Consider the following 10,858-nt stretch of genomic DNA (forward strand, 5'->3'; position numbering starts at 1 on the left):
TTTAGTTTACGGTGGCCTATGGGATTAAAGTGCAACTCTTCCTTGTATATATATATGCTATATAAAAAGCTTTTTTCCTAATGCTAATAATGACCAGTTCGGTTTGCCGCTGTGTATATATACACGTGTATATAACTGAATAATAAAAATTTATTAATGTTTTTCCAAAGCTATCTTTTTAATCCTAATATCGTATTGAACACCTATGCGTTAATTGAGACAGTTTGCTTTTGAGAATATACAATAAATATGTACGTATGGTTGAACAAATGAAAATAATAGCATGTATGTGATCATGAGTCAAATAGGAACGATAATCGACAGCTTTCCGTGCTTTATCTCCATGAGCATGATATAGATTTTGCCACTCATAGAAGCACATGGGCTTTTGAATCGGATTTCAGACATTGATCAAAGATTTCAAATAACAGTAAGAATCGTTTACTTTTAAAAAGAACCAAAGAAAGAGATCCATTAACTAAACTGACCGTTTCGGCTATCTGTACGATGTACTTATCATACCCCAGAGCGTTTACCAAGTGGCTGTAAATTTATACGACGAATCAATATATAACGTATGATATAGATACAGCCGTCAATGAGCGGTAATGTGTTTATTACAATGTTAACAGTAATACGCCAGTCCGTGGTAGTGGCTCTAAAGGTACCTTCATCGGTATGATTCGTTCCCCATTCGCGAATCACACATGCGCGTGCGCTTGTATTTTGCAGACAATCGTCACCGACAAAACTTCGACTCATCAAGAATTTTTGGGCTTAGGAAAAATCATAGGTAAAAAACGAAGGTCAGCGCCAGTCCGCGTGGATTAATAGCGGACGAGCCTTGTTTATCGTGCAACTACCTACGCCACTAGCGATCGCAACCGGAGGAGCTAGGTCGATTCTTTTAATTTTGATCTGGCGGCAGCGGTAGTCATGGCATCAACTGAGCAGACCAACCTGACCTTTCCGAAATGGTTTTGCAACGTTTCCCGCAGCCGGTCATCTTGAACAACAATGGTAGGAGCGGTAGCAGACGCGCTTGCAGACATTTCGGACGTTATGAACTTCCGAAAGAAGCAGTGAAAACAAGTCAAGCTCATGTTGCCGCTGTTCATGACGATATTACTGATAATGCTGACGACAGTCATCATTATCTTTGTGTCCGGTAACAGTTCAGTATAGGCGTCTACCAGCTGAACTAATGTGCAGTCCCAGGCAAAGCCGAGTCTGTTGGATAGGTCATCGAGGACTTTCTGCCAGACAAGCCACCGCCTAGGATCAGCCTGCTAACTAACTTTAGCGTGCTTTACTGATGGCTCTGTCATCCCATCTCAGGCAGGGTACGACTCATCATTAGCATCGAATAACTCGGTGTGACTGCTAGATGGACGATATGAAAAGAGGAGGTAGTGATAAATGGAAAATATTGCCCTTTAAGGTTCGGATCGATACGGTTGTAATTGAACTGGCTGTGATTGAAATATAGTGGTGCTCCTGCAGCAGACGATAGTCACAATGGTATGTTTCTGTATTTCGTGTGTTGTCGTCGCTACTGCAATTGCCGTAGCTGTTGTTGTTGGGGTTTCGTTTTTTCGATGACCGTGTGCATGCAATATCCGCTGGGCACGCCCTGGACGTGACGATACAAACTATCGATGTAGCTTGACAAAGTACCAACAGAACATTGACTAGAAAGTACCGTCTGCGTCCGTTTGGAATAGTTTATCTGCTCCAGCCGCTGATATTAACCAAGGCGATATTTATTTGAACAGATGTAACATAACCTGTTTGAAAGTATTTACGCGGCAGTGTAAAACGGCGATAAAAACGCTTGTTGTGACAGATTTCTTGATAGTAACAGCGAGAGCGTCGACTCGAGCCGCGGACTGAATGATCTTCGACAAAGAACCCTAAAATTAAGTAGAATGATAACACAGCCATTGAATATTGAAGCTCCTCGACTATTATACGGACAAACGTAACGCATGTTAACTGTTGTAAACATGGATGAAAGTTCGTGCAGCTGTATGGGTTCCACATATTATCATAGCCAAATGACTGCTTTACAGATCACTAGGAACGTTTGCGTGAAGCTATGTGACGTTCAAAATCGTTCTGGTTCGTTTGTACGTGCAACTATGGTACACAGTACGAGGTAGCGAAACCGGTTACCCATTGAGAGGGTCTGTGAAGCAACGACTTCGATTATAGTTACTATAGGAAACAAAACCAATACCAATATCACGGATATGCAAAAGAGGAATAAGGACTCCCTTGTGTTGTACTATCGTTACATAAACCTTTTGCTAAACGCTCCGTCTATGATAGAAGCTTTTAATCGAAATACTCTAAAGTTTACTAACATCGGTATTCTGCTTTTAAATAGATCTACTATTAGACTGATTGAACTTTGCCCTGCGTGTTGTATTGCAGGTGTTACATATAACTGACTTGGCAGAAGTTTTCCTCTACCGCATCTGTTATCCCGTTCCGAACCAATGTAGGCACTCCGACATATTTGCTGGCCAACAAAGCGGCTTCTACAGCCCGTAGCGACTAGAACGCGATCGTACAACAATAATATAGGAGAGCAGTAATATCTTCGCAGCCTGTATGGTCGACACGGACGACAAAATTGCAAAAATGCCGCTCACGCGCTCGCTTGAAGAGTGTTAAAATGATGATGAGACTGCTATTGTCCTTTCTGACGCCATGACGACAACTGTAGATTAACAATAGCAAGCGTTCAAAGATCATCGCTCCGCGCCAAGCTACTCACGAAATAGTATCTGTGAGCGACGGCTCTTAAAGATCATTACATACAAACTGGAATATATTGATAGGGAAGATTTCAATTTCTTCTGTTCCAACACACACATTGGATATACACAGTAGCTTATAGAATGGTGCCGCATTGGAAATCGTTTTGAACAATAGTTGGACTAGAAAGGAGCGTAATATTTAATTACTATTAGGTTTATTCTTTTATTTAAGAATTAAATTTAATTAGATTAAGAAGTAACGGGAGGCACATATGTTCCAACGGCGTGTGTTAAATAGTACCTGTGCCTATCATTAATTGTTATTATTAATTTAAAAATAATAAAATTAATAAGAATTCCATGGTGACGTTTCCGCTAGTTTTTCTTTACATTTGTGGCCTTTACGAACGCTAAATTAAACACATCCCTAGATGCTAGCTAGTATAATCCTGTAACATTGTCAGTGATTGTCACCACCACAATTAAAGGCTTATTAAAATATATGCGCATATATTGTGATGTTGTTTTTACTTCACATAAGCTGCGCAGATGCGTGTCGCGTGGAAGGCTTTCAACAAGTTCCTGTGGGTAACTTCAACGGGTGATTGAGTGGGCTTTTTGTTCGACGTAATGCGTCGACATGTCTGTGGACGCGGGGATCGTTTACTGCGCAATCAGAGAGACTTCACTTTAAAGACGCCCAACTCATCACATTTCAGAAACACGTATAGCGAATACATATTCGACTGCCTGCATTTAATATTGTCCACGCTCATTCTCACGAGTTCCAGATTGATCTTAAGCTTCATTCAAGCCCTTCTAAATATTTCCTCGAAGTGAAGATTATTTCGCTCTGTGACCCCTCATAGAGCGCCGCTGATTCGTCGCCTCCTAATTATTTTCCACATTCATTATTTGCATGTAATATAGAATAATAGAAATACGTTTAGTTTGCCTTAACACTTCCTTTCCGGTTGTTTAGTTCGAGATTCTTTGCCTCTCCTCTGACACCCCCTTGTAACCTCGTTGTGCTGCGGCGGACGAAATTATCGAGTTCAAGCTCAAGAGAAAAGTTCATTTTTAAATATCTGCTCTTTTTCGCCTTTTGCCGAATCCAGTTTCTAGTGAAGTGGAATAAAAATTTGGCTGACACAGGGAACAGAGTCGCAGCGAGTGAGCACGAACACATCGTATATTTATTTGTTACCAAAATTTGAGCGAAGCACTGCTCTTCTGCTAGAAAAAACCAACCAAAATTACATATGTTCTAGCCTAAAATGTCTGCCGTTTTTCCTGAAACAGGCTCATTGGAGCCATTTTATGCGCAGTACAGATGGTGATGCTGATGATGGGCTGATTTGATGGAACTCTACGTGTCGGTCCATTTTGTTGTTAGCCGTGCTCAGCCCCGTGCCCTAGCCATCCACATCAACGACGTCGTTACCGCCATGAACAAAATGCACAATAACAGCAATGGCAGCCGCTGCTATAGTGGAAGAGATGAAATTTTTTTACCTGTCTTTGCCATCATTCCGCGCAATCACCACCGCCGCCGCCGCCGACACCCACCCGCCCATCCACCATCTCAATTATGCGCAGGGGGGCCCTCGTTAAGGGGCGCATCTTTCTAGTGCAGAAACTCGATTACTTTGAACAGAAGCAATTCCACAACAGCAGTGATAACAAGATGACAACTCTTTGTCTTTGCCTTAGTTTTTGTCGTATCATGTTAGGCTGCGGCATAACGTTCAACAGCTTCGGTCGACCAAAACGATCTCAGTCAGTGCGAACCTAATCCAAAATAGATTTCTTCTTTCTTTATCTTTTTCTAATCTCATCTATCTTCATTTAAATACAGTTTAATGTTGCTTACTAGTTTCAGTAGTAGTTCGGAATTTCAGTTTTGCATTTCTGATCGTTTACTTTTCGTCCAATTTGTCTATCGGAAACAACGACAGCTGTTTTGCCGACTTTAATATAGTTTTCATTACGAGGTTGAGTCTCACAAATATATTCATACATCATTCACACCGGGTTATTTCGAAACCGCTATTTACACGCGTATAACAGAGATGGGAACGTGTCAAGCGAAGGAGGCTGGTAATATTCTCCCCCCGGCCCCCTGAAACATGCAGCTGTATGACACGGCACATATAGCGTTTGTTACTTTAGTCGGGCTACGGGGGGATGTTCTGTTTCTGTTCAAATAGGTATATGTATTATAAACAAGGGGGGCAAATCGAGACTACCTACCGGATCGCTGGAAAATATCTATTGGATATTTTTGTTATTATTTATTGCGATACCGTATTAACAAACAGTCAAGTGAACAAATGTGATGTATATTTGAAGTTCTTCGAGTGCTTGGGCCCATACGTAGAAGACATGCACAAGTTGACGTACTAGAGGTGTTATACATTCATGAGGCTGTGTCCACCGCGAGAATGGGTGGTCAGCTTCCTGCTATAGACGCTGATCTCGTTTGGCGACTGACAGGTCCGATTTCGTATTCTAGCTACTACCGTCGTTGCCGTTACGGCTGTTTTAGTTCTATCTGATCCCCCTTTCAATTTCCCCATTATTAAACCCATAGCTCCGCCGTATACTGGAATCAGGGTCGAATTAGCGAAGCATTTCGATAGTGCAAGATAACAATAACGATGGGAAATGAGAACTGCTGCAACGTTAACAATAGCGATTTTGCGACCTATGATCGATTTCTACCTAGGTAAGGCACAGCTTCCCGTGACGAGTTGGCCAAGTAGCACTGGCCAAACAGGTCACCACTGTCGTCATGGTCATCCTTATTAATTTGTTATTTTGTCATAACTACCATCATAATTACTGTCGTCGGCTAAACGCTATGCTCAACGCTACAAGTATAACCAGTCATACAAAGACTGAAAAACTACTGACTTATATCTACGATGAAGACCATTGTTGCTTTTTTCCGACTATAAACTATAATATATATAATACATACAATAATGTATATATATGTGTGTGTTTTAAGATTAACGTTAGCACCGCATCAGGCGGTCGACCTTTAGCATGAAATAAACATGTTTGTTCCAGAATTTGATTCGCATGTTGTTAACTTTATTAGGCAAACACATAGCAAATGCGCCATCGCGAGGATACTATTATTATTATTACAACAATGACTTGTTTGCGTCTTCGTGGTGTCTTCATCATCGTTTTGTTTTTTTACAAGTCACGACGCGCGCGTGGCTAGCGCCACCGCCGCCGCCGCCACCGTTGCAGCCGCCACTGCAGCTACAAATGCTGTCAAGTTAGTGTGCAGCTTAAACTTCTCTTACCTCGTTCCCCCGCTCTCTCTCTGGCAATATTTTTTTTCCCGTTTACGCTGGAGCTATAAGTTAAGAATGGCTTTATTTCGCGTTCAATCCGTCAGGGAGCAATGAACAGGAATTAAAAGAGAAAAAGAAAAAGAAGCTACGCAACTTGTCGATCGGCCTTTCACGGATTCCCTGGCTCGGATCGCCAAAGCTTTAACTACGTCGCCGCCACTTCCGCGATTACAGCAGTTACTGTTGTTGTTGCTGCAAGCTAAACTGGGTGGCAGAGGATTAGGTTTGCAAAGGCAACGCCTTTAGAAGAGGAGAAAAAAGGAAGGAGAGGTATGTACGTATACATGCACATTTAGAGAGAAGAGAGGGCTGTGAAGCAATGGCTACGACTTCTAATAGTAATGGCGGACAAAAGTAGTAGTAGTATTGGAAGAAGGGGGTCATTTACCAATCATCCAGGTGTAGCCAGGGTCGGTGGTTGGATGGTGGGAGGGGCTGCACCTATAAGCAGCACCTCTAGCACCAGCGCGCTCTTGTATAGCGCATACCAGCATCGATGAGACAGTGACGGATGGTGAGTAAATTTCTATGGACGAACGGTAGTGGCTGCCATAATCGGTGTTCTCTGGGACTATCTTTTTTCTTTTCTGGCTGCTGCTGCTGCTGCTGCTGGGCCCAGTCGTTCATTTGCATAAAAAAACTGAGTTTCCTACGACGATCCAGGAAGAGCTCACGAAAAGCTGTGCTAGCTGGCGGCCATGGTGATAGTTCGCGCGGTTAAAATGAGCCTTTCGCTTCGAATAGAAGAGGACAAAAACAAGAGGGTGCCCATATGATGGAGAAAAATACAGAGCGCCCGGAGAAAAAACTGATCGAAATGAAGAGAGATCCATACTTAGGAAGGGCGACAATATTCACCTCTTTCGATGGAGGGAGCGCGTGAGCCCGCAACTGGCAAACACAAGAAAGCCAAGGTCTACGTCGACAGTGGCAGGAACACAGCTGGGGCTGGCTGTGGTGACTGCGACTTAATTTTACTGGCTGTATAACGAAAACCAGTCAGTAATTTTTTGTTTTTTTATTATTTTTCTTCTTCTTCCAGAAACACCATAGCCCTCTCGTAGGCTTCTTTCGCCTGTTGACGATATTAACTAGGAAACGAACGCACACGGGCGGCGAGCAAACGGGATCGTTATCGCAAAACAACGAATTACGATCAATAGTGATGATTCTCGGAAAGTTGATTCCTGCTAAGTTGTTAGGTCACAAGAACAGCAGGCTACCACAGCTACAGACGATGATAGTCAGCCAGCGGCATTGATATTGCGGGTGTTTGGGCGCTCGCCGATCCTGACCTTTTGGATTCCACAGGACGGGAGGAGCAACTAGAACAAGAATTTAGCGCCGCGATACAATAAGACAGCAGACGACTGGAGAACACTAATTATATAGGTTATATAACCATGGTCCAAAACGATACTCGGAAGAGATACGTATCGCATGCTTGTTTTTTTTCTTACGATTCGGCCGGGGAACAAAAGACATTGCTGACTTCGCAAAAACCCAGCTAAAAGCTAGATTACACAGTATAATGCTATACTGTATATATACTTTTATACCGAACTTTTTTCATTTCATTTCATTGATCGTACGCGCGTGAATTTTTTTTTCGAATCCCTTGCAACGGATGCCGCTCGTGATGGCCCTGGACTAAACGGCTTTTGGGGTGGATGTCTGGCCTTGATCGCGGTGCTTCAGAAACGCTTATTTAGCACTTCGCGTACTTTAACGTTTCGCTTTAATTTCCATTACTGCATAAATGGACTATAGCATCCCACGAAGCATAACTAGCCGTGATGATAAAAGCATAAAGCCGTTGTTACCTGTTAATATTTTATCCACTGCGTTCCTTTCTAAGTCAATGACAAACGATTAAACTTCGCTCTTAAGTTGATTCGAGGCCAGAGATACGGCGACTGACGGCGCCGGTAATGCCGCTAAGCTGCCGATACAGGTCTTCTATATTGCAGACGATTTCGGTACTGATTGTAGTTGTAACAGCGAAGATTAAAATAACGGTTATGACGCCAATGAAGAAATCAACTGCAGCAGGAGCAATAAAAGCAAGAGTTCGAGCATAAGTGTATTAGCTTAATCAGACGGACGACGAGTAAGATACGATTGTAGACGTCATACGCGAAACGGATACGTTGGGGTCCACCCGCACCACTCAGACATATAGCGATTTGGGGCACCACTCGATAGAGCATAACGGACATACTCGGCCTGTAATGCCTCGAAGCATTTAAAGTCGATGTAAATCGCAGCAGAGTAACTTAAAATATAAATAATCTTTTTTGTACCGAACTTCGATTGTGTTGAGAGCTTCGCTAAAGTGTCTGCTAGCGGCATCTGCGGTTAGTGCATAATACAATACAACCCATAGCACCAAACAGTGTACGCATTATGTTTTAGTTTACTCATTTGTCTCGTCAGGAGTAATGCCATATACTATTCCGCCCACCCACCCACCCAACCACCCACCCACCCACTTGTTCATCATTAACTCTACTGTAAGACCAATGGTAAACTATAAATCTGCTCCACTCTGACTCCAATGTTACCTGTGGCCTTTTCGGTATCTATGATAGCAAAGGGTGAAAAATTTTTCCTTCGTCATTCTGATACTTTTCGTTTATTGGCGATGTTATTAGCTTGGTTGCAACAGCGGCAACGTTTGCTAGTCTATTCTTGCTGGCACGATCATCACTCGATTTTGGCCGGCCGCTTTGAGCGTCAGCGGTCTATGATCGTCGACCATGAATACCTACTAATATTACTGCAAAAGCTAGCGCTGTTCTAATCTCCGGCCATCTCTCATTTCGTATCTGGCCAACAAACGTCGGGTGATGGCGTCTGCTTCGACTCAACTCAGTTATAACTGTGAGTAGATGTATACACATGTACATCTGCAAGTGTGTACAAGCGAATGTTGTGGCTGTAGTTGGTGTTGGTTTCATGAATGAAGACCGTAGTGGCATCGTAACATCGTCTCCACTTGTCTGCAGCGTCTTATGCTGCTGCCTTCCTGTTGGATGCGCGTAAATAACGCCAACCCACGTGTGAGCTACGGCGAATAGTGAAGTTGTTACGTCGGAGACGAGGCCACGGACAAGCGCGGCTGCCGGTCGGGACTGCGTCCGTCTGACGACAACGACTACACACTAACAGCGGCCAAACGTCGGGCGAAGTCAAGAGCGGGGTGCAAGTTGACAAACGTTTACCCACCGTTTTTGGGCTGCTGTCGCTGTTAGACCGACAGAGAAACAGATGCCCGTGACCACATATCGCTTTAGTAACAGTGCCAGTACAAGCCGACATTTATCGACAGGGATAGATCGGAGAAAGCCACAGCAGGACAGCCTCAAGTGCGCAACGGCCACACTACAGGAGGCGCTAATCAGCAATCACGAGGACCGCCGCCGCGGACGGACAGACAGTCAGCTAGCGATCGCCGGAAGAGTTCCTGTTGCCCGAGGTGCCACCACAGATTTCCGACAACGACGCAGACAATGCAGTAATAACAACAATAGCGGCAGCGGTAGCGATGACCACAGCGCCGAGTGCAGTTGCTGTGGCATAAGTAAACGGCTTCGGGCCAGCCGGGCGTATGGATGGAATGACGCCTGCCGGTTAGCAATCCCGTATAGCAATCCTAACAACAGCTATGGCCTGCGGCTACGAGGCGCGTCGCGGGTGCGAACGAACAGATCAACAGCTCCGACTCAACGACCCGACGAAGTGACCAATCACTACGGAGAACCATTTACTCGATCGAAGCTTGACAACAAATGCACAGTACTATAACGAACAAAATTCAACGACACATCGCAATGACAGAACCCACGGCACACGTTGGGTTGCGGACACCATTCGTCCGATAGGTACGACTATCGCGACGGGCTGCAGCTGAAATAACATGAGACAATTGGAATATTCGGCTGGCTTAGTCGATTGGTTATTGCTTTTAGTTAATCTAGCAAGTTTCATCTACGGAAGTTGTACGATCTCAGCGAGTAACTGACTGGCTGCGTTCGTAGATGTTAACGATTTTAGGGGAAGGCAAAGCCTGACAGAATATAGCGACGAAAGTTTGCAAGATAAACGCGTCATTCGTATTAAGTTGTATTGTCAATCGACCAAATAATAATGGTAAAGCGTCGTATAATTGATAACTTCATGATCGTTAACGTTTCGTTACGTGATCCATGGGCTTAGGTTTGCTGTGTTCCATAGCTGGCGACGGGGATTATTTTGTAATGCCGTTTTTCCGCTACGAACACGTATTTTGCTTCGTGCTCTTACTAAAATAATGCTTGATAATACACAAAAGGCGTTGCCACGAAAGATTTCGGGTGCGGCTATAGGCGTATGATGCGCTTCACGCTTGAAATCACTCGATGACGATGAGGATCTTGTTTTCAATCTGTTCATCGACGCTACGAGCCTTTCAGTGTTTAGATGATATCGCACTACAAACAAACGACAATTAGTTTTATTTCGTCGAGTCCCCTCAATGAAGCAAAGCTAACTGTCATCGTTGATTAGCTGCCTGATTTTTTTTTATCTTTAACAGGACGAACAGTTTTTAATCGTTTGTATGGGTATCAATTAGAATTAAATTCGCATTGGCTAGAAAAACTATTCAAAAACACACACACACACACACAAATAATAACTGTAGTCCAGACTGGTTGAAAGTACTGCAAAAAGCAGCGTAAC

The 10,858-nt window shown here is 43.7% G+C and overlaps 1 long non-coding RNA gene across 1 annotated transcript; it reads left to right on the forward strand.

Moving 5' to 3' along the window:
- Positions 1-218: 218 nt before the first annotated feature.
- On the forward strand, positions 219-3,132 carry LOC147757537 (uncharacterized). Its single transcript, XR_015320422.1, has 2 exons — positions 219-1,521; positions 2,437-3,132. It is a non-coding gene; the product is annotated as an uncharacterized LOC147757537 (long non-coding RNA).
- Positions 3,133-10,858: the final 7,726 nt, after the last annotated feature.

This window comes from Varroa destructor, unplaced genomic scaffold (assembly GCF_002443255.2).
Source record: "Varroa destructor unplaced genomic scaffold, Vdes_3.0 BEIS01000002.1, whole genome shotgun sequence".
Lineage (NCBI taxonomy): Eukaryota > Metazoa > Arthropoda > Arachnida > Mesostigmata > Varroidae > Varroa > Varroa destructor.